The sequence below is a fragment of the Triturus cristatus genome, chromosome 10 (genome assembly GCF_964204655.1).
Source record: "Triturus cristatus chromosome 10, aTriCri1.1, whole genome shotgun sequence".
Classification (NCBI taxonomy): domain Eukaryota; kingdom Metazoa; phylum Chordata; class Amphibia; order Caudata; family Salamandridae; genus Triturus; species Triturus cristatus.
In genome coordinates, this window is record NC_140593.1 from 35,238,788 (window position 1) to 35,264,841 (window position 26,054).

Sequence of the window (26,054 nt, forward strand, 5' to 3'; positions counted from 1 at the left end):
GGCGGCTTGTTCAATGAACTAGCAGTTGCATAGACAATGAAAACAAGCATTGGCATAGCCAATAAGTCTCGCCTTTGGGGCCTTATAAGTGTTTAGTCAGAGCTATTGACTTTGCCAATGTCTTTAAGCTACGCTGTAGAGAAGTGTGGCGGCGGTGATTCAGACACTTGGAGAAAACCTTTCCAGACACAGAGAGCAGAGCTGATCCTGTGATGTGATTCACCTAAGCTGATATTTACGGTATGGGGTTCCCCATTCAAGCCGAGAGACCTTTTATTAGTTTCATAAAACTAGTTTACCAGCAAAGGGAGGGTGGTTGTTTTCCAATATCATTTGTAGTATGATTTCTCCCTTCATTTTCTATGGTATTGTAACAATGCTGATGGTTTTGTTTTTAATCATTTGTCTGCTTATGTTAGCCAAAGTACTGCACCTTAGGGCACGTAGTTAAAAATAAACATTTTAAACTTTACCGTGTCTCCGATTACTCTTGTTGTGGACTGATATGAGAATAATAACGAAAAGGTGTTTGACTCCCCCCATTCCTGAGAGTACTCCAAGTCGCTTGTTCTGGGTTGTCTAATCATTGGTAGCTTCGAGATGATACGGAGAACGAATGAGACACTGATGCTAGTCGGATAGGGGTTCTGGGGTGAGGTTTCTGGTACACCGCAATTCACTGAGTTCCTGGTTTCCTGCGCATAGTTCTGTGCATGAGCAGAATCCCTGCAGCAGTAATACCTGAACGAAATATCCCAAAAGGTCTCATTCCCTGTGACGCTGGCAAAAAAGTCTGGCCACACTACTAATCATGTCTATAAACATTGTACGGTGCCACCGCCACTTTTTGCCTTACGCCCGGGACAGAGAGAGTCGTCCACTGCCTATAATGAGGGTGCCCTTTTTGCATCCCTCATGGTCATATGACAGGTCCAGTTCCTCACATTAGGGATAGGCCTCTGAACTCTGCACACACCCTTAGATTAGAAACACCAGAGCCAAGATAAATGTCGGATATTCATGCAAATGTGCACACCGGCAGGGGAGCATGCCCGTATATCATGCCCGAGACAATCCCGTCCCAAGAGGAAGGTTTACTAGTTTTCCAATTCTCAACATCCATATCCCCGATAGTGTTGTAAAATCAATTAAAACATTCCTGCCCAAAGAAAGACAGAATCCACAGTCATGAAAGTGCTTGACAATAGTTTGTGAAGTAGAACCCGCAAGAAAATATCGCGAAGTACTGACAAATATTTAGAAAACTTGTTAAATCATTAACGCATTCTGAAATCCTACCAAAGTTTCCAAAATAAAACCATATCAACAAACTGCGATTTCGTGTGCTGTGCTCTGTGATTTCGTGTGCTGTGCTCTGTGATGTAGTGTGCTGTGCTCTGTGATGTAGTGTGCTGTGCTCTGTGATGTAGTGTGCTGTGCTCGTAGTGTGCTGTGCTCTGTGATGTGTGCTGTGCTCCTAGTGTGCTGTGCTCCTAGTGTGCTGTGCTCCTAGTGTGCTGTGCTCCTAGTGTGCTGTGCTCCTAGTGTGCTGTGCTCCTAGTGTGCTGTGCTCCTAGTGTGCTGTGCTCTGTGATTTTGTGTGCTGTGCTCGTAGTGTGCTGTGCTCTGTGATGTAGTGTGCTGTGCTCGTAGTGTGCTGTGCTCTGTGATTTCGTGTGCTGTGCTCTGTGATGTAGTGTGCTGCAAAGAAAGCACTGATTTCCAAGAGTGTGTGTTGCAATGCCCGAACCTGGATTGCAAGCTAGCGCCTTACAAGCTGCGTAGTGCTAAAGTGGCCAACTTCACAAACCAAGAAGCAAGGTGACATCAGGTGACCACGGTACAGACCTTTAGATGAACGCTGAAGAGCTGCTTCTCCGCCAGTGGGGTCAGCAAGCAATGCTCCACTGACAGAAGCTAGGAGGTAAAGTCTGTCACCCTGAAGAGTCTATTGTCCGAGGCCATCTCTAGAGTTCGGGTCACACGGCCAGAGCAGCCGGCCGGTGGGATGCAGTCGGCTGAGCCTAGCATCGAGTGTGCAGTAGGCTGCACCTCTCGGTTGTCCTGGAGCTGCACTGCTGCTCTGGGTCGCTCCCTTCGCTGATAACCCTGCTGCCCATGTCACAGGCCTCCCGTGAAGTGTTACCTCCACCTTGATCCTTATGAGGCGTACCTTCACCATCTAGTGCCACTGCAGGCGCACTTGAGCCTTCGGGGCACAGGCCCTTCTTCAGCTGTAGATGCCTCAGGGTTTTTTAGGGCCACAGTTTGGTGAGAGAGGTGAGCAGAGGCCCCTGTCTAACCATGGGGTGGATTTCATGAGCGTTTAAGGCCAGGCCCTTCATCCACTGCTCGAGGCTGGTTTGCCCCTCAGAAAACAAAGGAAATCATTGAAAGTTGGCACCCGCAGCGGAGGGCTCAAGTTTCGGAGTCGAAAAGAATACTGTATTAGTGCACGGACAATGGCACTGCGATCTGGCGGACAAAAGCCAAGCGAATGCGGGGCTAGTCCCGGCGCACAGGCACTGGGGCCTGTCCAGAAGCACACTAGTGTTTATTTAATGAGTCATGTACAGTACACTTGAAAAAATATGGCAAGGTATCTTCTGTGACCGGAGGTGCTGTCACTGCAAGATTAATGCAAGCTCCGGCTGTCGGAGAAACACTCGGGGACTCGCTTTACCTACAACCGTGTCGGTTTTTACAGGAAAGGCTGCCTTTTCAATGCTGGCGAACATTTTTAGAATTTTTGTGCTGCAATTTTCGCAAAGAACAGCCATAAGCCCATAACACAGTAAAAGTTAAGGGTAGAAAAGTGGGCTTGTGGTTATTTCTGAGTGTGTGAATGGCTCCTCCCTCACTAGCCTTGCGTGACTGTGTGAAATGAGCAGTTAGGACTCGGGGTCAGCCACCCTGTTTCCCTTGCGTTTTCCTTGCGTGAGGGAGCAGGGGCACCATATGTTTGCAAGTTAATTACAAACATATGATATCAAAGCTCGCTCCCGCAAGGGAATCGCCAAACATGCACGCGTTGCCATTGAAAGCACGTTTTTAGGGCAAAAACTGAATCGATTCCAAAAGGTCTCTCTTATGCAGCGCATGCGCACTGCGTAGGCGAGACCTAAAAATGCACGAAGCAGGAAAAAGGTGCAGTACTAGAGTCAGTGTGTGCTCTTTGATGTGTTCACAATTACTTTGCTAACACACTCACAAGTTGGTTGCTGTCTTACGGTTTTCTTGAGTAGGACGTGCTTGCAGGTTGAACAGAGAACAAACATGTCGCGCAGCCCGGGGTTACCTGCGAGCCTTTTGCAGAGTGTAATTTGTCTGCATGTATCCATCCCCTGAGAGTTCATTGATATCAATCCATCAAGGTTCGTGTAAAGCGCAACTACTCACCCATTTGGGTCTCAATGCGTTGAGTGGGGTGGATGGGTCTGCGGTTCAGTAGAAGAGCCAGGTCTTCAGGTCCTTCTAGAATTGCAACAGAGTTGCTGATTGCCTGAAATGCAGAGGCAAGGAATTCTAGGTCTTCATAGTGAGGTAGAAGGGTCTTGCAGATCCGTGGGATGTTGGCCAGGACCAGTGGGGCAAATCCAAGATGTCTGGTGTGAATGTAGAATGAGAGGCGGTTGTTGAAGTATGCAGGTCCGGCATTGCGGAGGGCTTTCTAGGTGTGTCTGAGGAGCTTGAAGGTAATCCTTTTGTTGATAGGAAGCCAGTGAAGGACTCTCCAGTAGCCAGTGATGTGGCTGCAGCGAGGGATGTTCAGGATGCATCTGGCAGAGGCGTTTTGGATGTTTTGCAGTTTCTTTTTGAGTTTCTGGATGGTGCCGGCATAGAGTGCGTTGTTGTAGTCGAGTCTGCTGCTGATAAGAGCATGGGTGACCATTTTCCAGGAGTTGGTGGAGATCCAGTTGAAGATCTTACGAATCAGGCGGAGAGTGTGGAAGTAGGACGACAAGACTGCGTTGATTTAGCGGTTCATTGAGAACAAGGAATCCAGGATGATGCAGAGCTCGTGCAAGGTTGGTGGGTGTCGGGGAATGCAGAGTGCTGCAGGCCACCAGGAGTCATCCAAGGCGGATGGGGTGGAGCCAAAGATGAGGACTTCAGTCTTATCTGAGTTGAGTTTGAGGCAGTTTTCCTTCATCCCGATGGAGACCGTCTTCATCCCATTGTGAAGTTGCTCATGGTGCTGTGGGTTTGTCTGCGAGGGAGAGAATCAGCTGGGTGTCATCTACGTAGGAGACTATGTTCAGTGTGTGGCTTCTGACACACAAGTTACTTACTTGTGTAATGATATATTTGAAAGAGACATTAGTTAGTGATAGATTTCTTACCTTAGAATATCCCCAGGTGTCAGACTGGATCTGGAAAGTTTTGTTCAGCAGTACCCCTGCGCGTCAGTAGGCGTCGTCGTAAGGCTCCGCGCACGTCGCTGGCATCGTAACCACCAAGATGACATCGTTGGAGCTACTTAGACGCGCCCACGCGTGCGGACATCAGTTCTGTACACAACTTTTCCGCGCCAGAAGTGCAGAGCCATGCCAGAGACTGACTACTGGTGCAATAGAACTAGGGCCCTGAAAGGGCTGACCTGAACCCTAGAGAACAGTTCGCAGAACGGGGAGGATGGGCGGGCGGTAAGGAATCTATCACTAACTAATGTCTCTTACAGATACATCGTTACACAAGTAAGTAACTTGTGCATCTGAAAGACACGTCAGTGATAAATTCCTTACCTTAGAGTACATACCCAAGCAATACCAACCCCGGTGGTGTGTCTGTGAAGTGAGATTACACCAGAAAGTCACGGCGAACTGAATGGCCAAAGAAGCCGTCTCTCTGGAACGGACTGTCTAGGCAATAGTGCTTAGCGAAAGTATGCAACAAGGCCCAAGTGGCCGCCTGACATGTCTTGCAGGGGGACACCGCGTCCCAATGCTGTAGTAGCTGCTGTCACCCTGGTAGAATGGGTGCGCAGCCCTACCGGAGGTTCCCTTTGACCCAGAGAGTAACAGGCTTTAATGCACAAGACAACCCATCGGGAGATAGTTCGCTTGTGCACAGGCCGGCCTTTCTTGGCACCCACGTAGCCAACAAAGAGCTGGTCATCCACCCGGAACTGTAGTGTGCGGTTGAGATAGAACAAAAGCGCAATTTTTGGGTCCAGACGGTGGAGCCTCTCCTCTTCTCTAGAAGGGTGTGGAGGCGGAAAGAAAGTGGGCAGAGTGACAGTTTGCCCGAGATGAAAGGCAGAGACTACTTTTGGTAGCAAGGAGGGACGCGGTTGAAGCACAACCTTGTCCGGATGAATCGCCAGGAAAGGAGGTTTGCAGGAAAGAGCCTGGAGCGCACTCACCTGCCGAGTGGAGGTGATGGCCACCAGGAAGACAGTTTTCAAAGTTAATAACCGCAAAGGACAGTTATGAAGAGGCTCAAAGGGAGGGCACATCAAGTATGTGAGAACCAGGTACAAGTCCCATTGAGGCATCACAAAAGGAATAGGAGGGAAAAAGTGAGTAAGGTCTTTGAGAAATCTATTGACAACTGGGGACTTGAAAAGAGAGGGCTGATCAGGCAGCCTAAGAAAGGCTGAAAGAGCAGAAAGGTAGCCCTTGATAGTGCCCAGAGCAGAGCCCTGCTGGGCCAAAGAAAGAAGGAACAATAGGACCTCAGAAAGAGGGGCAGCAAGAGGATCTAAATATTTCGCTGTGCACCATGCCACAAATTTTTTCCACAGACAGGCATATACAATTTTAGTGGAGGGACGCCTGGCTGCCAGAATCACATTACAGACTTCGGGAGGCAAGTCAAATGGAATCAGCTGTCGCCGCTCAATCTCCACGCAAGGAGGTGGAGACTGGACAGGTTCGGGTGGAGGTCCATCCCCTTTTGCTACGACAGGATATCCTCCCGAAGAAGCAGTCGGATCGGGGGATCCACGCTCATACCGAGTAGCTCGGGATACCAAACTCTTCGAGCCCAGTCCGGTGCCACAAGAATGACTTGGGCCCGGTCGCACCTGATCTTCAGCACTATGGGCAGAAGTGGTATAGGCAGAAAGGCGTACAACAGACCGCAACTCCACTCGCGATGAAAAGCGTCACCTAGCGAGTGCCGCCTTGTAAACTCCAATGCGCAGAACTGGCATTGTTCGTTCTTTTCAAAGGGAGAAGGATCTGCCGCTGACCCAACGCTGGTTTGTGAGCAACCACTGCAAGTCCTGTGCAGTGCCCTCCAAGATATAGACTTAGTCGGACAGGTTCCCCTGATGCTGCGTCCACTGGAAATTCAGGTCCCACTGCAGAGCCCCCATATGCCACCTGGCATGATCGATTAGCAGGATGCAGGAGGCCATGTTGTCCAGCAGCCTCAAGGTCTTCCTGACCAAAACCAAAGACCAGGGCCAAAAGATCGGAATCATAGCCCGAATGTCCCAGACTCGCTTTTCAGGAGGATAAACCCGAAACTGCGCCGTATCCAGAAACGCTCCGATGAAGAGGAGCTTCTGAGAGGGAATCCGGTGCGACTTTGGCACGTTGATGGAAAACTCCAGCAAATGCAGGTCAGCCATAGTCTGGAGGTGGGAGACGACTGCCTGGACGAGCCCACCTTCAACAGCCAGTCATCGAGATAGGGGAAGACAAACCCCTGATCTGCACAGATGAGCTGCGACCACCGCCATCACTTTCGTGAACACCCGAGGGGCGCTGGTAAGGTCGAAAGGGAGCACGGTGAACTGAAAGTGCTCGTGGCCCACCGTGAACCGTAAGTAACGCCGGTGGGCTGGCAGGATGGGGATATGAAAATAACCATCCTGCAAGTCCAATGCTACCAGCCAGTCTTGCGGGTCTAGGGTAGACAAGAACTGAGCAAGCGTGATAGTCTTGAACTTCTCCTTCCAGAGGAAGTGATTGACGTTCTGGAGGTCTAAGATAGGCCGCAGGCCCTTGTGCTTCTTTGGAACCACGAAGTAGTGGGAATAACAACCCCGACTTACTACTGGTGTCGGAACTCGCTTGATGGCCCCCATGGCCATGAGGGCAGTAACTTCCTGCTGGAGAAGTGACAAGTGCTCCCCCGACATGCGGTGGTACTGAGGTGGCATGGCTGAGGGGTAGACTCGAAGGGGAGGGAGTAGCCCCTTTGGACTATTTGCAGAACCCACTTGTCCGAGGTAATGGAGCACCAGTGGGGAAGGTGATGGCGAATCCTACCACCCACTGGCATCTGGTGGGCCTGAAACACTGGAATAGGAAGGTTTAGAGGTGGCGGCAGGGGAGGTGGTGGATTGACAGGCCCGCTGTCCTCGGGACCCACCACGGCGGGTCCCACGTCCGCGGCTGCGCTGAGACTGTGGCGGCGCAGGTTTGCGGGTCCGAAAGGAACGCGCCTGGGCGCCCCGACCCTGACCTCAAAAGGAGCGAAAAGCGGGCCCCGAGGGAGTACGTGTGGTGGCGAGACCCAAGGACTGTGCCGTAGCCCGAGAGTCCTTAAAGCGTTCCAGGGTGCTATTCGCCTTGTCAGCAAAGAGGCGTGTGCCATCAAAGGGCATGTCCAACAAGGTGTTCTGGACATCATCGGAGAAGCCAGTAGTTCAGAGCCAAGCATAACAACGGAGCGCCACTGTCGTGGAAAGTGCCTTACCGAGAGAATCAGCTGTGTCAAGACCACAACGGATAGTACATTTTGCAGCATCTCTCCCTTCGGTAATGGCTTGGGAGAGAACCGCCCATGCTTCCACAGGACACTGAGGCAGTGTAAGAAAGTGGCTCTGTATATACTGTTCCCAAATAGGTACAGTGTGCATAGAGTCCACAGTCCCCAGAGGTTTAGCAGAGGCTAAAGTTAGATATTACCTTACTCTCTAATGTGGTAGCTTGGTCGAGCAGTAAGGCAGAATCAGAGGACAGTGTAAAGCATTTGTTGTACACACTCAGTCAGCAAATGGTCTCACACACTCAAGAACTGAACTCTAGGCCAATGGTTTTGTATAAAAATATATAGTTCTATTTTAGAACCAACAATAGGTATCAACATATACTTTCTCAGAATGAGATGCTTTAGATAAATACTTTTCAATAGGCAATAGACTTTTGAATGCAATAGATACAGTTGTTGCAATAGGCAACACCATTTCAAACACAATATAACATTGAGCTCAATGGGAATTTCTAGTTAAATGCAATTGATTACTTTTTAGATTACTTTTCTTACCACAGTACTGGATCCTAGATTCAGTCCTGTGACAGTTCCTGTAAACAGTTGAGTAAAAACGTTTTGGTTACAGTAGTGATGTTTAAGGAATATTATTGTATTTTAAAAGTTGACAAACTTTTTTCCATAGAATCACCAATGTTATCCTATGGGAGGAAATTCACTTAGCAGGTAAGTGGGGTTATGGTTACTTTTTCTAGGTCAGTGTTAGATCCTGGATCCAGCACTAGTGTACCACCTGTAAGCAGTTGAGAAGCTGCGTTTAAGTTATACAGGGGATTTTTAAGGATTACAAGTTTGCAAAATCGACACAGAAGAAATTTCACAGAAAAAAAGTCAATGGTTTCCTATGGAAGAAAATTTGAGTTAAAGGTAAAGTATGCTCTCGTTACTTTTGTAATCCGGTGCTGGGCTCCTAGGCTCAGTACTGGGACATCTAGCTAAGACAGGTAAGTAATTACATTTTCAAAGTTGGTACGATTTTTAAAGAATATTTGTAGTTTGAAAAAAACGACAGAAGAAATTTCACAGAAAAAAAGTAAATGGTTTCCTATGGAAGAAAATTGAGTTAGTGGTAAGTACGGTTGGGAGTACTTTTCAGGGTCAGTGCTGGGCACCAAGAGCCAGCACTGGGATCTCTCCTAACAGCAGGTGAGTATTTCCGTTTTTGTTACTCGGTTGATTTCAGGTGAATATTTTAAAGTTTAGAAACTCCAAACTTAAAAGACATTTCAGAAGAAGCCAGTCAATGTTACCCTATGGAAGAAACGGGAGTTATCGGCTTTTGGGTAAGTACTCGACTGGCAGAGTTAAGGTTCTGGGCACAGACTCAGGGGTCTCCAAGGGTCAGGGAAGTACAGTTGTTACACCCTCAGCGGCACAGGGGCAGCCGGGTGCAGAGTGAGTTAGGCCCAATGTTATCCTATGGAGGCAGGGGGGCCTTGGTTGGTGGCTGCTGACTAGCAGGCCACGCGGCTGTGGGAGCTGGGCTCCTGGTCACTTGCTCAGGGCAAATGGGGAAGTAGGTAGGAGTAGAAGTTGCACTGCCAGGGCCAATCGGGCGGCTGGGTGCAGGGTGCTTTTGAGCCTTCGGGAGCTCAATGGATTGCAATGGGAAAGCTCAAGAACGAACAAAGGCTGCAAGCTCAGGGGCAAAGATTCTTCAGGTGTGCCCACCACTTCGAGAGGTAAGTTGAGTAGTTGGAGGATAGGTAGGTACCCAGGAGTCGGGCACAGGGGTGCCTTTTAGTGTCCGGAAATCTTACCCTTTGTTGATCCCGATTGGGGGGGTACCTGGTTCTGAGGCTGCAGGCGTCGTCAGGAGCATCTAGGTGGGTCCTTGGGTGCCGGATTCGGGGTCACAGTCGCGGGGGGGACGTCCTTGGGGTCTTTGTCCACTCCAGCACAGGCCAGGCTTGGCGGGTGCAGTGTGCGCAGGGTTCGCCGTTCCTGGCTGATGCCAGGGGTTAGGTACTTGCTTTGAGCAGAGCCACAGCTCGTGGGAGTCCCAGATGCTCAGAGTCCCAAGGTAGCCAGGTCCTCCAGGGCTTGAGAGGTTGCTGGCCACAGGAGGTTCCGGGATTTAGCAGGAGCAGGTTCGAGGGTCGACAGGCCGGTAGGACTGGGGCCAAAGCAGTTGGTGCCTTCCTCTTGTTAGCAGCTGCACGGCAGGTCTTCTTTCTTCTTGATCTTCTTTGCTGTTTCAGAATCTGGAATCTAAGGAAGGAAGGTTCAGGGTGCCCCTAAATACTAGATTTAGGGGCGTTACAGGTAGGTAAAGGGCAGGGACCACTGGGTCCCTGTCCTGGTGTGGGTACACCCCCTATCCTGCCACTCTCCTGTGGGAGGGGGCAGTGGTCTAGTCCCGATTGGGTAGGGCTCCCCATCTTCAAGATGGCGAGGGCCTGGAGATGTGCTTCACCTCGCCTCCCCCACCTGAGGGGTGGGGTTGGCAGGGCTGGCACATCCCCTGTCCTTACTTGGAGTTTCCGGCCAGTCTTCCTGCCAGAGTGGGGGTCAAAACCGGTGGGGGCTATTTGCGGAGTACAGAAAGTGGCCTGGAGAAGCTCACAAAGGCGTCATGCCTTTGAAGCTTCCCCTGCCCATCCTGGGAGAGGAGACCTAGCACCTCGCCCAGGATGTGCACTGTTGCAGGCCCAGGAGAGCAGGGGTTCTCCTACCCAGGGGTCCAGCAACATGTCTGCTGTGTGGCAGCCTAGGCAGCCTCTCCGATAAGATGTGGATTGTAGGTTAGGTTTCAGGGGGCATTTCTAAGATGCCCTCTGTAGTGCATTGTACATTACATCCCACACTGGCATCAGTGCGGGTTTAATGTGCTGAGAAGTTTGATACCAAACTTCTCAGTCTTCAGTGTTGCCATCATGGTGCTGTGGAGTTTGTGTTTGATGAACTCCCAGCACCATATACACTTAAATGGAAGCACTGCACATACAGTGCCCAGGAATGGACATGGGTACTGTAGGGGCACAGGGCTTATGCTCCTGTGCCCACACCACTGGCATAGGGCACCCACCTAGAGGGGTGGCTGATGTATGCCAGGGCAGTGTAGGTTGTGGGCATGGCACACAGGGATGTGTGCCATGTCAACTCGCTGTCCTGTCTTATACCCAGAAACTCAGCCTGCAAGTGCAGTGTGTTTGTGTTAGGGTACAGGGTCTCTAAGGGTGGCACAATAAGTGCTGCAGCCCTTAGAGGCCTTCCCTGGTCACAAGGCCCTGGGTACCTAGGGTACCATTTGCCAGGGGCTGACATGCGCCAGGGTTTGCCAATTTGGGTTTTAGGTTGTAGGGAAGGAACATAGGCCCTGGGCACCGGATTGGCAGGAGTCCAGGGCACACTCAGTCAAAGTATATTCAGCAAAAAGTGGGGGCATACCATGCAAGAAAGATGGCAATTTCTCACAGGGATCTCCTGTAAACAGTTGAAAGAATGAGTTTGTTATACAGCCGATTTTTAACGAATATTTGTAAGTTTGCAAAATCGATACAGAATTTCTGGTGAAAACCAGGCAATGTTATCCTATGGAGGAAAATAAAGTTAAAGGTAAGTACGGTTGTAATTACTTTTCAGGGTCAGTGCTGGGCACCAAGATCCAGCACTGGGCTCTCTCCTGATAACGGTTGAGTAAATTTGTTTTCATAATTCGGCTGCTTTTAGATTAATATTTTAAAGTTTCAAAACTCAACACAGAAGAATTTCCAAGTGAAACCAGTCAATGTTACCCTATGAAAGAAAAATGAGTTACCGGCTTTTGGGTAAGTACTCGACTGGCAGAGTTAAGGTTCTGGGCATAGACTCAGGGGTCTCCCAGGGTCAGGTACGTACAGTTGTTACACCCTCAGCGGCACAGGGGCAGCCGGGTGCAGAGTGAGTTAGGCCCAATGTTATCCTATGGGATGCAGGGGGCCTTTGGTTGGTGGCTGCTGGCTAGCAGACCACGCGGCTGTGGGAGCTGGGCTCCTGGTCACTTGCTCAGGGCAAATGGGGAAGTAGATTAGAGTAGAGGCTGCACTGCCAGGGACACTCAGGCGGCTGGGTGCAGAGTGCTTTTGAGCCGTCGGGTGCTCAATGGATTTCAATGGAGAAGCTCAAGAACGAACAAAGGCTGCAAGCTCGGAGACTAAGATTCTTCAGGTGCGACCACCACTTCGAGAGGTAAGTTGGGTAGTTGGAGGATAGGTAGGCATCCAGGAGTTGGGCACAGGGGGCCGCAGGGCGCCGGGTGCAGGGGTGCCTTTTGGTGTCAGGAAATCTTACCCTCTGCTGATCGCGCTTGAAGGGGTTCCTGGTTCTGAGGCTGCAGGCGTCGTCCGGAGCGTCGAGGTGGGTCCTTGGGTGCTGGATTCGGGGTCAGTGTCGCAGGGAGGAGGTGGGGGGGGGACGGATGTCCTCGTGGTCTTTGTTCACTCCGGCACAGGCCAGGCTTGGTGGGAGCAGAGTGTGCAGGGTTCGCGGTTCATGGCTGATGCCAGGGGTCAGTTACTTGCTTTGAGCAATACCACTGCTCATGGGAGTCCCAGGTAGTTAGAGTCACAAGGCAGTCAGGTCCTCTGGGGTTTTTGAGGTTGCTGACCAGTGGAGATGCCGGGGTTTAGCAGGAGCAGGTTCGAGGGTCAACAGGCCGGTAGGGCTGGGGCCAAATCAGTTGGTGTCTTCCTCTTGTTAGCAGCTGCACGGCAGGTCATCGTGTTCCTTGATCTTCTTTCTTGTTTTGGAATCTGGATCTGAGGAAGGAAGGTTCAGGGTGCCCCTAAATACTAAATTTTGGGGCGTTACAGGTAGGTAAAGGGCAGGGACCAACGGGTCACTTCCCTATGGTGGGTACACCCCCTAGCCTGCCACTCTCCTGTAGGAGGGGGCAGTAGCCTAGTCCTGATTGGGCAGGGCTTCCCATCTTCAAGATGGCGAGAACACGGAAATGTGCTTCACCTCGCCTCCCCCACCTGAGGGGTGGGGTTGGCAGAGGCTGGCACACCCCCTTTCCCTCCTTGGGGTTTCTGGTCAGTCTTCCCACCAGAGTGGGGGTCAGAACAGGTAGGGGGCAGTTTCTGAATACAGCAAGTGGCCTGGGGAAGCTCACAAAGGCAGCATGCCTTTGAAGCTTCCCCTGCCCATCCTGGGGGAGGAGACCTAGCACCTTGCCCAGGATGTGCATTGTTGCAGGCCCAGGAGAGCGGATGGCTCTCTACCCAGGGGTCCAGCAACATGTCTGCTGTGTTGCAGCCTAGGCAGCCCCACAGACAAGACGTGGATTGTAGGTTAGATTCAGGGGGCATCTCTAAGATGCCCTCTGTCGTGCATTGTACATTATTTCCCACACTGGCATCAGTGCGGGTTTAATGTGCTGAGAAGTTTGATACCAAACTTCTCAGTCTTCAGTGTAGCCATCATGGTGCTGTGGAGTTCGTGTTGACGATCTCCCTGCACCATATACTCTTAAATGGCAGCGCTGCACTTACAGTGCCCAGGAATGGACCTGGGTACTATAGGGGCACAGGGCTCATGCACCTGTACCCACACCACTGGCATAGGGCAGTGTGTGTTGTGGGCATGGCACACAGGGATGTGTGCCATGTCGACTGCTTTGTTCTGCACCCAGACACTCAGCCTGCAAGGGCAGTGTCTAGACTTACCTGCTAAGTGAATTTCCTCCCAAGGGATAACATTGGTGATTCTATGTGAAAAAGTTTCTAAGTGTCAACTTTTAAAATACAATATTCCTTAAAAATCACAAATGTAACCAAAACGTTTTTACTCAACTGTTTACAGGAGATGTCCCAGGACTGAATCTAGGATCCAGTCCTGTGGTTAGAAAAGTAATACACAAAGTAATCAATTGCATTTAACTAGAAATTCCCATTGAGTTCAGTGTTATATTGTGTTGACTATTGCAACAACTGTATCATATGGTTTCTTACCTGTCGGTGTAGTTTTGCAGCGTGAAGACTTTCTGGATTCACTATGCTGTGCGTTATTCCGCCATCTAGTGGTTGGGTCCGGAATTGTATTTCTTTTTTTTTTTTTCCGTGGCCCAGGTGGGCGTCGACATACCACCATTTGGTATCCTTCGTGACGTCGACGCGCTTCCTCCGGAAGCTCCCACCTTTGGTCGCCATCTTCGGATTATTTTTTCTTGTCTTGTGTTACTCTGGTCTCATTTAACCTTGCAAAGTCTTTCTTCATCTTCTACTCCCTTTTTCCTCCTGTCTCATATTTCTGGCGGAGGAGGGTGGGTTCGCTAGTGAATCCAGTAAGTCTTCAAGCTGCAAAACTACACCGACAGGTAAGAAACTATACGTTTTGCAGCGTGAATCTTTCTGGATTCACTATGCTGTCCATAGACTTTGTAGCGGTTTCTCCTCATAGTGGAGGTTGGGTGGAAGATGATCACTGGTTACTGAAAATGTGTTGCAAGACCTTCTGTCCCACTTGCGCTTCTTTGTTCATTTGGATATCCACACAGTAGTGCTTAGTGAACGTGTGCACTGAAGACCATGTAGCCGCTTGGCAAATGTCTTAAATTGGTGTGTTGGCTAGAAACGCAATTGTAGCTCCCTTCTTCCTTGTTGAGTGAGCATGAGCTGCTCCTTGTAATGGTTGCGCTGCCTGTTTTTGGCAGAGCAGAATGGTTTGTGCAATCCATCGTGCAATGGTATTTTTGGTAACTGGTCGTCCCAAAAAGCTGCTGGCAAATGATACAAAGAATTGCTTTGTTTTTCTGCACTCTTGTCCTTTCTATATAGTGCATCACTGTCCTCCTGGTGTCCAGTGTGTGTGTCCTTTCCATATAGTGCATCGCTGCCCTCCTGGCATCCAGTGTGGGTGTCCTTTCCATATAGTGCATCACTGCCTTCCTGGCGTCCAGTGTGTGTAAGGCTCTTTCTGTGCTTGTGGATGGTTTTTGGAAAAAAACTCGGTATTTGAATTGTCCGATTGATGTGGAACTTAGACACCACCTTTGGCATGAAATGTGGGTCCGTTCTCATGACAATCCTATCACTGTGTATTTGCAGGTAGGGTTTTTGGAGTGTTAGCGCTTGCAATTCACTTACTCTTCGCAGTGATGTGATAGCTACTAGGAAGGCTGTCTTTAGAGTGAGCATATGCAGTGTAGCTTTGTGAATAGGCTCAAATGATGCCTTCATCAATTGTGTTAGCACTACATTGAGGTTCCATGCTGGTGCTGGCATTCTGCTTGGAGGTGCGATCCTTTTTGCTCCTTCTAGGAATCTTTTTACCACCTGTGAGGTGAAGAATCTTTTCCCTGTTTCTCCTCTTGTGTAAGACACAGTTGCCGCTAAGTGGACCCTTAGGGATGTGCAGCTTCATTTATTCTGTAGTAGATGTGTTAAGTATCTTAGTACTGTTGATTCTTTAGTAATCCTTGTTTGCAGTTTCTCCCTAATGCACCATTCGGAGAATCTTTTCCACTTTGCTCCATAGCACGTTCTTGTGGTAGGTCTCCTTGCCTCTGAGTACCGCCATTGTGCTTGCGGTAGTTTGAGGTGTGCAAACTCTAGGTCCTCAGGAGCCATGCAGCCAGGCTGAGGCTTTCTGGCTCTGGGTGTAGTACTCTTCTGTTTTGCATCGTTAGCAGGTCCTTTCTGGCGGGGAACCTGTGTGCGTGTGTTTGTGACATCTCCATGATTTGTGAGAACCAGGTTTCTCTGGCCCACTGGGGTGCTATCAGGATTAGCGTCATGTTGCTGAACCTGCATTTGTTGAATACCCTGTGTAGCAGCGGTATTGGTGGAAAAGCGTATGCAAATGTGCCTGACCAGCTTTTCCATAGCACATTCCCGAGGGACTGTTTGCACGGTACCCTGGATGCAAAGTTTTGGCATTTTGGTGTGTTGCAAACAGGTCTATTTGCGGAGTTTCCCATTTGTGGAATATCTTCTGGATTTCTTGTTGGTTGATCTCCCATTCGTGGGATGGGGACGTCTGTCTGCTGAGCCTGTCTGCTTCTACATTGTCCTTCCCTGGTAGATGTAATTTTAACAGGTCTATTTGTCTGGGGATTGCCCATGTCCAGATTTCCTGCGCTAGCAGGCATAGTGTCGCTGACTGTGCTCCTCCTTGCTTGTTGCTTGCTTGTTGATGTAGAACATGGTAGTTGTATTGTCTGTTTGTATCAGTACCCTGTGTCCGTACAGCTGTTTCTGAAAGGCTTTTAGGCTAGGAACACTGTCTTGAGTTCTAGGTAGTTGATGTGCCTTATTGCATCCTGATGTCCCCACAACCCCCTTACTTTGAGGTTGTTTGTGTGCTCTCCCCACCCCCTCTGGGAGGCATCTCTTGTAATGGTTACTGTTGGAGTTAGTTGTGTGAATGATCCCCCCGTGCTATGTTCTTCTTGTTCCACCACGCTATTTCTTGCTGTACTGCCTGTGTGACAACCACTAGATCCTCCCAACACCCTGTCGCTTGTGACCATTGCTGCTGGATCCATTCTTGGAATGGTCTCATGTGTAGGCAGATATTTGGTACCAAATGTATGCATGAGGCCATCATTATCATCAGTTTGCTCACTTTCCTCTCTGTCAGAGATTGCCCCTTGCGGTAAAGACGCGTCTCCTTGCATATAGCCAGAGTCCTCTTTGCACATGGAATCACCGTGCTCTGTATGGTGTTGATCTCTGCTCCTAAGAATCTCTTCAGTAGTTCTGGTTCTATTGACGATTTTGCCCAATGGATTGAAAAACCCAGTTGGGCCAGCGTCTGTATCATTATCTCTATGTGCCCCTTGCACTTGTGGTATGAGGTTGCTTTCACCAGCCAGTCGTCGAGGTACGGGTATACATGTATCCCCTTCCTCCTTAAGTGTGCTGCTACTGCTGCCAGACATTTTGTGAAGACACTTGGTGCTGATTTGAGTCTGAATGCCAGTACTGTGAACTTGTAGTGAGTTTTGTTGATCATAAACCTGAGGAGATGTTTGTGTTTGCTGTTGATGGGGAGGTGCAAGTAGGCGTCCTTCAAGTCGATAGTTGCCATGTAATCTAACTTTTGTAGTTGAGGTATGACCTCTTGGAGCGAGGTCATCTTGAACCTTTGAGTCTTTATGAACCTGTTTAAGAATCTTAGGTATAGAATTGGACGTAATGTTCCGTCTACCTTTGGTATGAGGAAGTAGGTGGAGTATACCCCCTTGTTCCGTTGTTTGTGTGGTACCATTTCTATGGCTCTTTTCTTTAGCAGTTCTCTTGCTTCCTGCATCAAGTGTGCCCGCTCTTTTGTTGAGCGCACTCTGACCCTCGGCTTTCTGTTTGGCGGTGGTTTTTCCAGGTCTATACAGTACCCGTATTGTATGAGGTTTAATATCCATTTGTCTGATGTTATTTCCCTCCACTCCTGGAGGAGGTGTCTTATTCTGACTCCGACTGGTGTTGTGTTGGAGGAACTGTTGAAGGTCTTGATTTGTTGTTGATCCTTGCCTTGACTCTTTCTGCACCCCCTGGGGTCTTGGCCAGGTGTGCTTTGGTTTTGCTGGTGAGTCACTTTGATGAGGGAGGCTGACTCCCTCTCTGGCCATTACCCTTTCCTCGGCCGCGCCCTCGAGAGGATTGTCCTCAGGGCTGGTACTGTCAGTTCTGCTGTTGCTGCCCCTGCTGCTGTCCCTGGTTACCTCCTTGATAACCTTGTTGGAAGGTTTGGTGTGGTGCCACAGGTTGGTGATTTCCTCTGCCTGTTGGCCTCCATGATGGTGCCCCCTTCTCATACCACGGAATTGCAGTGCCCCCATGGACCTTGCTGTTTCGTTATCTTTTTCAGCTGGTTCAATTTGTCATCAACAGGTGCTCCGAACAGTTGTTCCCCATTGAAGGGTGTGCTGAGGATGCGGTTTTGAACTTCATTTTTGAAACCTGAAATCCTTAGCCAGGCATGACACCTTTCTGTGATCCCCAGCATCATCTGCCTGCTAGATGTCTCTGCTGTGTCTAGAGCAGACTTCAAATATGTATTTGCCATGTTTTTCCCTTCTTCTACCAGGTGGCTTGCCCTTCTCTGGTACGGGCTTGAGGAGTTCGCCAACTTCTTCCCAGTGCTGGTATGCGTGTCTGTTGATGAGTGCATTGGAATTGGCGATGCGCCATTGTATAGTTGCACTCCTGTCCATCTTCCTACCCATCAGGTCCATCCTCTTGCTCTCTTTGTCTGGTGGTGGGCCGGAGTTTGTGGGTATATTTGCTCTTTTCCTAGCCGTGGATGTGATGATTGAGTCGGCTGGGACTGACCCCCTAATGTACATGGGGTCTTTTGATGAATGTTTATATTTCTTCTCTGCTCTACATATGTCAGGCTCCTTGAATGCCTCCTTCCCCTGGTCCAGAACACTTGGGAGCATGGGAAGGAACTGGCTTCTAGTCTGGGATGGCAACAAGGTCTCCAAGAGGAAGCAAGACTGGGGTTTTTCTTCTTCTAGCTGCACTCCATATGTGTCTGCAGCTCTTTTGATGACTTGGTTGTAGATCCCTATGTCATCCGGCGGTGAAGGCCTCGACAGGTATGATTCTACACCCTCTTCCGGGGATTCGGCATCGAGATCTTGCCACTGCAAGTCCTGAGCCTCCGAGGATGTTGAGTCTTGGTAAGTTTGCTCGTCTCCCTCCCCTTCTGCGCTGCCGTAGTACAGGTCTTCTTCCTGTTCCTCTCCAGGATCAGGTGTGGTCGGCGGTTGGAAATCCTCGACGCACCATCCTGTTTCGGCCGTGGCTATTGACGGTATGCTGTAGAATTTCATCTTTTTGTCTTAGTCTTTCTTGCGTTGCAAGATGTTTGCCATTTCGGCCTCGAGCCTTTTCTTTTTCTTTTCCATCTCGGCCACGTGTTCGGCTTCGAGGGTTTTGACTTTTCTCTTCGCGGTTGCCGGCGCCGAAGTCAAAACCGTTTATGGGCCTTCGATTTTTGATGTCGAGGCCTCTTTCGTGGCTGCTCTTCGGCGCCTTTCCCTTGTCTTGGGATTTCGCCATCTAGGAGTCCTTCTCAGTGGATCCGACGGTCTGCTTCTCCCTGGATGTAGTTGTCGATATAGAATGTTTTGACGGCCCTGCTCCTTTCAAGGACTGACTGGCCTTTGCGAGTATCAGTGGAGTGTTTAGGGTTCGATGACTTACCTCCGACGTTTTCTTTTCGACCTCGATGACTACGACGTCCTCTGGTCCCGCTGCTATGTTGTCTTCCTCTCCGCTGGAGAGTCCCAAATCTCGGAGCGATGGGGGTGTCCCCTGCCCCCGCATGTTATAGTTTGCTCTTCTTTGCCTCTCCCTTACCCCGAGGGTCTTCGGGGTGAACGCTGCACAGGTGTTGCAGTCCTCGCTTTGATGGTCGAGCGGCAGACAGATTGCAAACCGGGTTTTGATCCTTTTGCGCGTACTTGTGGTGGCAGTTTGAGCAGAGTTTAAACAGAGTTTTGTCCATCACCGCGCCCAGAGAGCCCCCTGTATGCGCATTTTCCTTTGAAACGTCGAATTCTTCGATGTTTTCTCTTCTGTCGTCGACTTTCATCCTTACTTGATCTCCGGTGTCTTCCCCGGTGATATATTCTAAAGTTTTCTTCTATTTTCATCGATTCTTCTCTACAAAGTTTTTGGAGCGCCTTCGCTGTTGAGCCAGACCCAACGGCGGAAAAATGAATCTGAAGATGGCGACCAAAGGTGGGAGCTTCCGGAGGAAGTGCGTCGACGGCACGAAGGACACCAAATGGTGGTATGTCGACGCCCACCTGGGCCACGAAAAAAAAAGGAATACTACAATTCTGGACCCAACCACTAGATGGCGGAATAATGCACAGCATAGTGAATCCAGTAAGATTTACGCTGCAAAACTATTGCATTCAAAAGTCTATTGCCTACTGAAAAGTATTTATCTAAAGCATCTCATTCTGAGAAAGTATGTTTTGATACCTATTGTTGGTTTTAAAATAAAACAACTATATATTTTTATACAAAACCATTGGCCTAGAGTTCAGTTCTTGTGTGTGTGAGACCATTTGCTGACTGAGTGTGTACAACAAATGCTTTACACTGTCCTCTGATATTGCCTTACTGCTCGGCCAAGCTACCGCTTTAGAGAGTAAGGTTATATCTAACTTTAGCCTCTGCCAAACCTCTGGGGACTGTGGACTCTGTGCACACAGTACCTATTTGGGAACAGTATATACAGAGTCACTTTATTACACTCGTGCAGAGGGCACATGTGTAGGCGTGCACGGGTAATGAGGGGAACACATGATGCCATCATGCCCATGAGTTTCATGACTGTCCTCACCGTCAGAGACTGTCTCTTCAGGTAGAGGTGGGTTTGCTATTTGATTGCTTGTATCCTCTGTTGGGTCGGGTATGCCCCTGCCATATGGGAGTTTATTCTTGCTTCTAGGAAGATCTTTTCCTGTTCTGGTGAGGATTATTTGTGGTTTATGGAGAATACCACTCCTTTCAGCGTTGTGATCACCTGTTGAACGTGTGTGTGTGTGTGTAACATCTTTGTTTCAAATTTGCCTTCACCAATCAGTCATCTAGTTTGGGATAGAAGTGGATTCATCTCCTTCTTAGGGATGCTGCTACTGCCTCTAAGCACTTTGTAAAAACTCTTGTTACGTTCCACATAGGTACCCCAATATAGGCTCAGGTAGTCACCTAACCCATCACCTATATTCTCCCTACCATTACACTACATGTTCTTAGTACTGACCTTTTACCTAGTTATGGTAATGTGCAAAGATGACATGAGGTTTTCTCCGAAAAGCTTAAGCCTCATTCATTATGCAGGAGGATTCTTGGAATCACAGTCGGACAGCAGACCTACCATCTCCTGCATAAAAACTATGTACAAGGGTCATTCCTTCCGTCATCCCAGTCCGACATGACACAGCGAGGTATATCCCCAGGGGGGTAAACACTTGGGTATATATACACACCATCTCTTGCTAAGTTAGTCAGAGGAGAAAAGGACTTCCATGCCGAAACACTGACACGAGACGCTGAGACTCCTGCATGCAGATACTCCAGCTTGCAGTGGTCTAACATCCCTTGGGGGGTGTTAATCTTTAGGCCAAGACAGGGTCCCACAGTCTCTGGGGTTGACTTTATCCTAGAGGGATACTTGGCTTTTACACCCACACACATGCTAGGTACATTCAGGTACATCTAGTTAGGACGCATCGTAGGAGTACACATTTTTACTGTCATGTATTTTATATACTTGCCTGTATTCATTGATTTAGCACAATGGTAGAAATCTACCATCCTTTCACTCCGTTAGTGCTTATGATTATATATATTGGTTATGGCCTAGTGGTTGTTTCAGCACACCTATTTTACACTAGAATGACGACGGTTCAATAAATACTCAGTGAGAAACGTCCCCACCGTTTATTCGGTGCATCTCGGAGACAAAGTGAGCACGAGTGACTGAGCAAAAAGTGACACTGTTCCACAATTCTGAGGGATCAGGGTTGTCATGTTCGATAGTTACCATGAACTATTCTCTCCCTGGTGAGAGGAGTTTCTAGTGGCGCTGTGAGCTAGCTGGCATACAAGCCGACATTCAGTAGGGGTGTCCAGAATCAGTCTGACTCCAATCCTCCAGTATATGTTGCCTAAACGTGCAGATCCTATATAGGTTTATAGGAACTACACAACACTCTTGGTGCCGATTTTATACCAAAGGGCAAGACCTTGAATTGGTAGTGAGTGTCCTCGTGGATGAACCGGAGATCTCTAGTGTGCTGGGTTCGGGGGTGTGCAGATAGGTGTCTTCAGTCTATTGTTGCCATGAAGTCCTCTTTTTGTAGCTGCTGGATTACTTCTTGTAAGATTGACACCTTGAAATGCTGCATGTGAATGAATTTGTTTATGAACCTGCGATCTAAGATTGGTCTTAAGATGAGATATTGCTTTGGTACCAAGGCATAAGGTAGGTAGTTTCCCTTGTTGTGCTCCCTTACTGAAACTTACTCTATTGCTTGTTTTTCTAGGAGTTCCTTTATTTTCTCCTTCAAATTGTAAGAGTTCTACTCCTTGGAACTATTTCTTTGGTGGATTTGATGGAGGTTTCCTTGTTACTTCTATACAATAGCCGGGCGTACCACATTTAAAGTCCAATTGTGTGTAATTGTCTATTCCCCTTGCTGTAGGCAATGTGCTATTCTGCCTCCCGCTGGTAGTGTGTGTAGGGCCTTCTTTGTGGGCAAGTCACATGAGTTTGCTCCTCCTGCTCTTCAGGGTTGTCCCCTGGCTCTTCCTCCACCACAAAAGGACTGCTTTGGATGTTGCTTCCAGGATTGATATCTGGACTGTTGGCTAGACTGCTGTCCATTGCCTTGTGTTTGCTGTTGCTGCTGTTGCCCTGTTGAGAAGACCCCGGTCCTGTGGGTTTTCTGAGTTTAAAACCTCCTCTTTTGAAGGTGCCTCCATGTTGCAGGGCTCCCATAGCTCTGGCTGTTTCATTGTCCTTTTCTTATTTGCTGTAGGGACTCATCTACTTCACGTTCAATCAGTGAGCCTCCTGTGAAGGGCTTATTGTTTATGGATGTCTGTACTTCTTGTTTGAAGCCTGAGATTCTGAGCCAGGCGTGCCTCTTTAGTGTTGTACCTGTGCACATTTGTCTGCTAGCTGTAGTGGCTGCGTCTAGAGCTTATATCAGACAGGTGTTTGCTGTGTTTTTCCCCTCCTGTATGATGGATTTTGCTCTTTTCTTATCCTCCTCAGGAGTTTGTTCATCAGTTCCTCAATGTCGTCACATTGTTGATAGCCATACCTATTGAGGAGGGCATTAGAATTAGCAATGCGTCATTGCATTGCTGTCTCCCTTTCCATCTTCCTTCCCACCAGGTCCGTTCTCTTACTTTCCCTTTCTGGAGGTGGGCCAGTGGAGCAATAAGCATGGCTCCTCCTTCTTGCTGTGGTAACAATGATGGAGTCAGCCACCATGTTCCCTTGAATGTATTTAGGGTCTTTGGTGGAGGGCTTGTGTTTTTCTACCCTTGGTGTTACTCCTTTTGCTGAGGCAGGCCCCTTGAAAGCCTTTTGCCCTGATCCAGAATGCTTGACAGCATAGGAAGGTATTGTGTCCCCTTTGTGAAGGGTCTTAATGTTGTTAGGAGGAAACACGAGCCTCCTTTCTCCTCCTCTAAGGGGACCCTGAAAGTCCAGCTGCTCTCTTGATAAGGCTATGTCGTCTGGTGGCGAAGCCGTCGAGGGACAGCTACATAGCTCTTCTTCAGGGCTCTCCATGTCATGGTCGTTCCTCCCTTCCTTGAAAGTTCCTGTCATGTCCTCTTCTTCTGGAAGAAGAGTTCTTCCTCTACTTCCTCTTCGTGAGGTTCGGGTGTTGCCAGAGCTTCGAGGATATCTTCTTCCACAGCCTCTGATATGGTGGAGGGTTTAGAAGGAATTCTGTATTCCTTTAGCACCCCATCAAACTCCTTCTTGCGTTGGAGTGCCACCATTTCTGCCTCCTGGCATCTTCTCTTTCTCCAAAAAAACAATAGAGAGAGTGAGGGTAATGAGGATCCCGAACCCCCGGTCTGGACATGAGTATAAAACAAAGGAGGGAGAGAGATGCAGTCGAAAAAGATTCAATCGAAAAGAAGGGGGAGAGATAGAGAAAGGAATAATTCAGGGCAAAAGAATTTCCTATTTGGAAAAAGACCCATCACTCACCAACCTGGTTGGTGACATGCTTCATCATCTGGGTCCCACCCTGACCGCCGAATGTAGAATGGTTTTTTTCACTAAAATCCAAACTCATTTTAGGGTATTTCGCCCTAAAATTCGGAGTCACTTCCGTTGCTTCTAGAGCCAATGGCTTAAAAAGAGCCTGAAGATGGCTACCAAGCACAGGAACGTCCAGGAGGCCATCTGATGTCACACAAGAGATGGACCTAGCACCAAATGGTGGACTATGACGCTCTTGAGAAGAAGAAAAAAAAACAGACAATTCCAGACCCAACCACTAGATGGCAGAATAATGCACAGCATGTGAATCCAGAAAAGGATTTATACTGCAAACCCAAATCTTCTGGTTAATGTTACACTCTGCTCTGAATTTGAAAAACTCTATATGATCTTTTCAATGTTAAAGTTTGCGATTTTAAATGAGCAGTCTGGGTAGCGGCTGAAGCGACTTCTAGAAAGGGGTGAACCCTGTCAGAGTTGGGAAGTGCTTGCAACCTTCCGAAGCTGCCCCTCCCTTCTCCACGTTCTCACCCCACAGAGGAATGTGGTGCATTCAGAACTCCTGTTCACCTCAGTCAACCTGGGAATACAGTTCGAAAACTGGAGTGAGGGGTTCCATGTGTGAGACGTTACCACAGATATTAATTTAGGTCACAGTAACTACGCACTAACCGTAATCGAGATGAAATGAAGTAGTGACGTGTAATTCAGGCCACCTTGGATTATCTGACTCTCACTGAACGCATGTCTTTGTGGACTCAGAAGGTGATACACAGTCTCTGTGGCTAAACAGTTGCTCTGGCGCCACCAGGCGCCCATCTGTGGCTATTGAAAGTTTGCCAGAATACGAATATTTCTAGAGTGAATACTCCGTCACCAAATTCTTTAATAGGTCCATAAACTTGCTCAATTACAATTGGTAAAACTCAAGTACATATACACACACATAGTTAAAGAAAACATCAGATTTTTGTTGTAATGCGATTTCATTTCTTTCTAAATAAAACGAAGTGACTTACAGTTCTTTGCATTTTTGGGATTTGCTCCAATCACAGGCCACCACGTGTGCCTGTAAAGTGCGACATCCGTCCCCCTCAGTGCAGTGTCCAGTCTGTCTTTGGCACCTTCCACGTTGCCTGCACATTAGTGGGTGCGCTCAGATGCTGTCTGGGGGGTGTTGCCAGGGCCGCCACACACAACCAGGCCCCCATGGGCTCCTTCTAGTAGCTCCTCCTGCTGTCTGGGCGAACATGTCCAACAGGGCTGATCTTGGCTTCCAGTCCACCTGCCCATCACCTCCGCAGTGCAGTGTCCATCCCTGTGCAGTACAGCTCTGTGCTGGCTGCCTACCCTCCTCACAGGGACACCTTCCATCTCAGAGCAGCAGCCACTTTCGTCTTCTGGAACAAGAAAACACAAGCAGGTTTTTGAGTGAGGCGAGTTGTGGGGGTAAAATATACATATCCATGTATATTCATTTGTATGCACTACAAAGATATCATGCTTAGATATATCACACTGTACCAAGCTGCCCGGAGCTGCAAAGTCTTCCAAATCTTACTTTAACTGGACAAGCTTCAACTGCTAATCAGAACCACCTTAGAGGTCACTTTGCTTGTCCTGACTCCATGCTAGTTTAGTTATCATTTTACTTACGCAGTATGTCTGTAGTATAATTGGCATGGAGTATGCTTGGCACGGTGCCGATTTTGCACTTCTCTTCTGCCCATATTTAGCGTCTTGTATGTCTGTAGTATAATTGACCTGGTGATGATATTGCATCTCTTTTGACCATATTGGTCACAATGTCCCTGTTAGTTCTGCTAGGGTGGCATTACTAAATGTATATAGGACCCAGAAACCAGTCACTCAGGGAAGGAGCAGACTGAGCCCCATCGTATACTGTACTGACTCCTTCCTTGCTGGCCAGCAAGTATGCATATATTCAGACAAAGACATTTCATTTGTTCCAGAGTAAACTGAAGTCTTGTGTGTATTTCTTTCATTGATCCTGGGAGGGTGCAAAAGTATTCATTTCCCTAATTTCAGTGGCTGAGTTCATGTCCAGGCTTTTAACATTATGCATAACAGTTCAGAGCCTATCCACAGAGGCGGGTATTTCATTATCAGTATATCAATCCATCTTCATTTGTGCAGTGCAGCATGGGCACCCCTAGGGGCATCTGGGTGCTGTGGATGGGGTGAGCTGGAAGGAGGAAAACGGCAGGAGGAGGGAAATGGCAGGAATAAGGAAGAAACGGGCAGAAAGAGGCAAAATTAAGATCATAAACATGCTGAAGTAAGCAAATTAAAGGTAAGAATCGAGCACAAAGAAGCAAACTAAAGGTCAGAGGAGCAGAAAAAAGGCAGAAAACTAGAAGATAAGAAGAGGAGGCACAAACCAAAGAAAGCAGAGGATAACGGACTGCAGGCAAGCTGGGCAGGAGGACTGTTGTAGGGGTAGCTGGCATGAGGACCTACTCCTTGTGCCAACTTCCCCTGCTATACACCCTTCTTTCTGCCTACCCAGGGCCCCTCGACAAGGGCAGTCTCAGCCTGAGGAATCTGCTGTGCCTTTACAGAGGCCTCGGTGACTTGGGCCACCGCCCTCTGGTATTCCAGTTCACTCT

The 26,054-nt window shown here is 48.7% G+C and overlaps 1 long non-coding RNA gene and 1 pseudogene across 2 annotated transcripts in view; both read right to left on the reverse strand.

Moving 5' to 3' along the window:
- Positions 1-26,054, reverse strand: part of LOC146788761 (uncharacterized) — a 147,388-nt gene that overhangs the window by 90,476 nt on the left and 30,858 nt on the right. For both annotated transcript variants that reach the window (XR_014969976.1, XR_014969977.1), the window contains one exon: positions 24,444-24,824. This is a non-coding gene — a long non-coding RNA (uncharacterized LOC146788761). The remainder of the gene's footprint in view (positions 1-24,443; positions 24,825-26,054) is intronic.
- On the reverse strand, positions 1,828-18,716 carry LOC146788762 (uncharacterized; annotated as a pseudogene).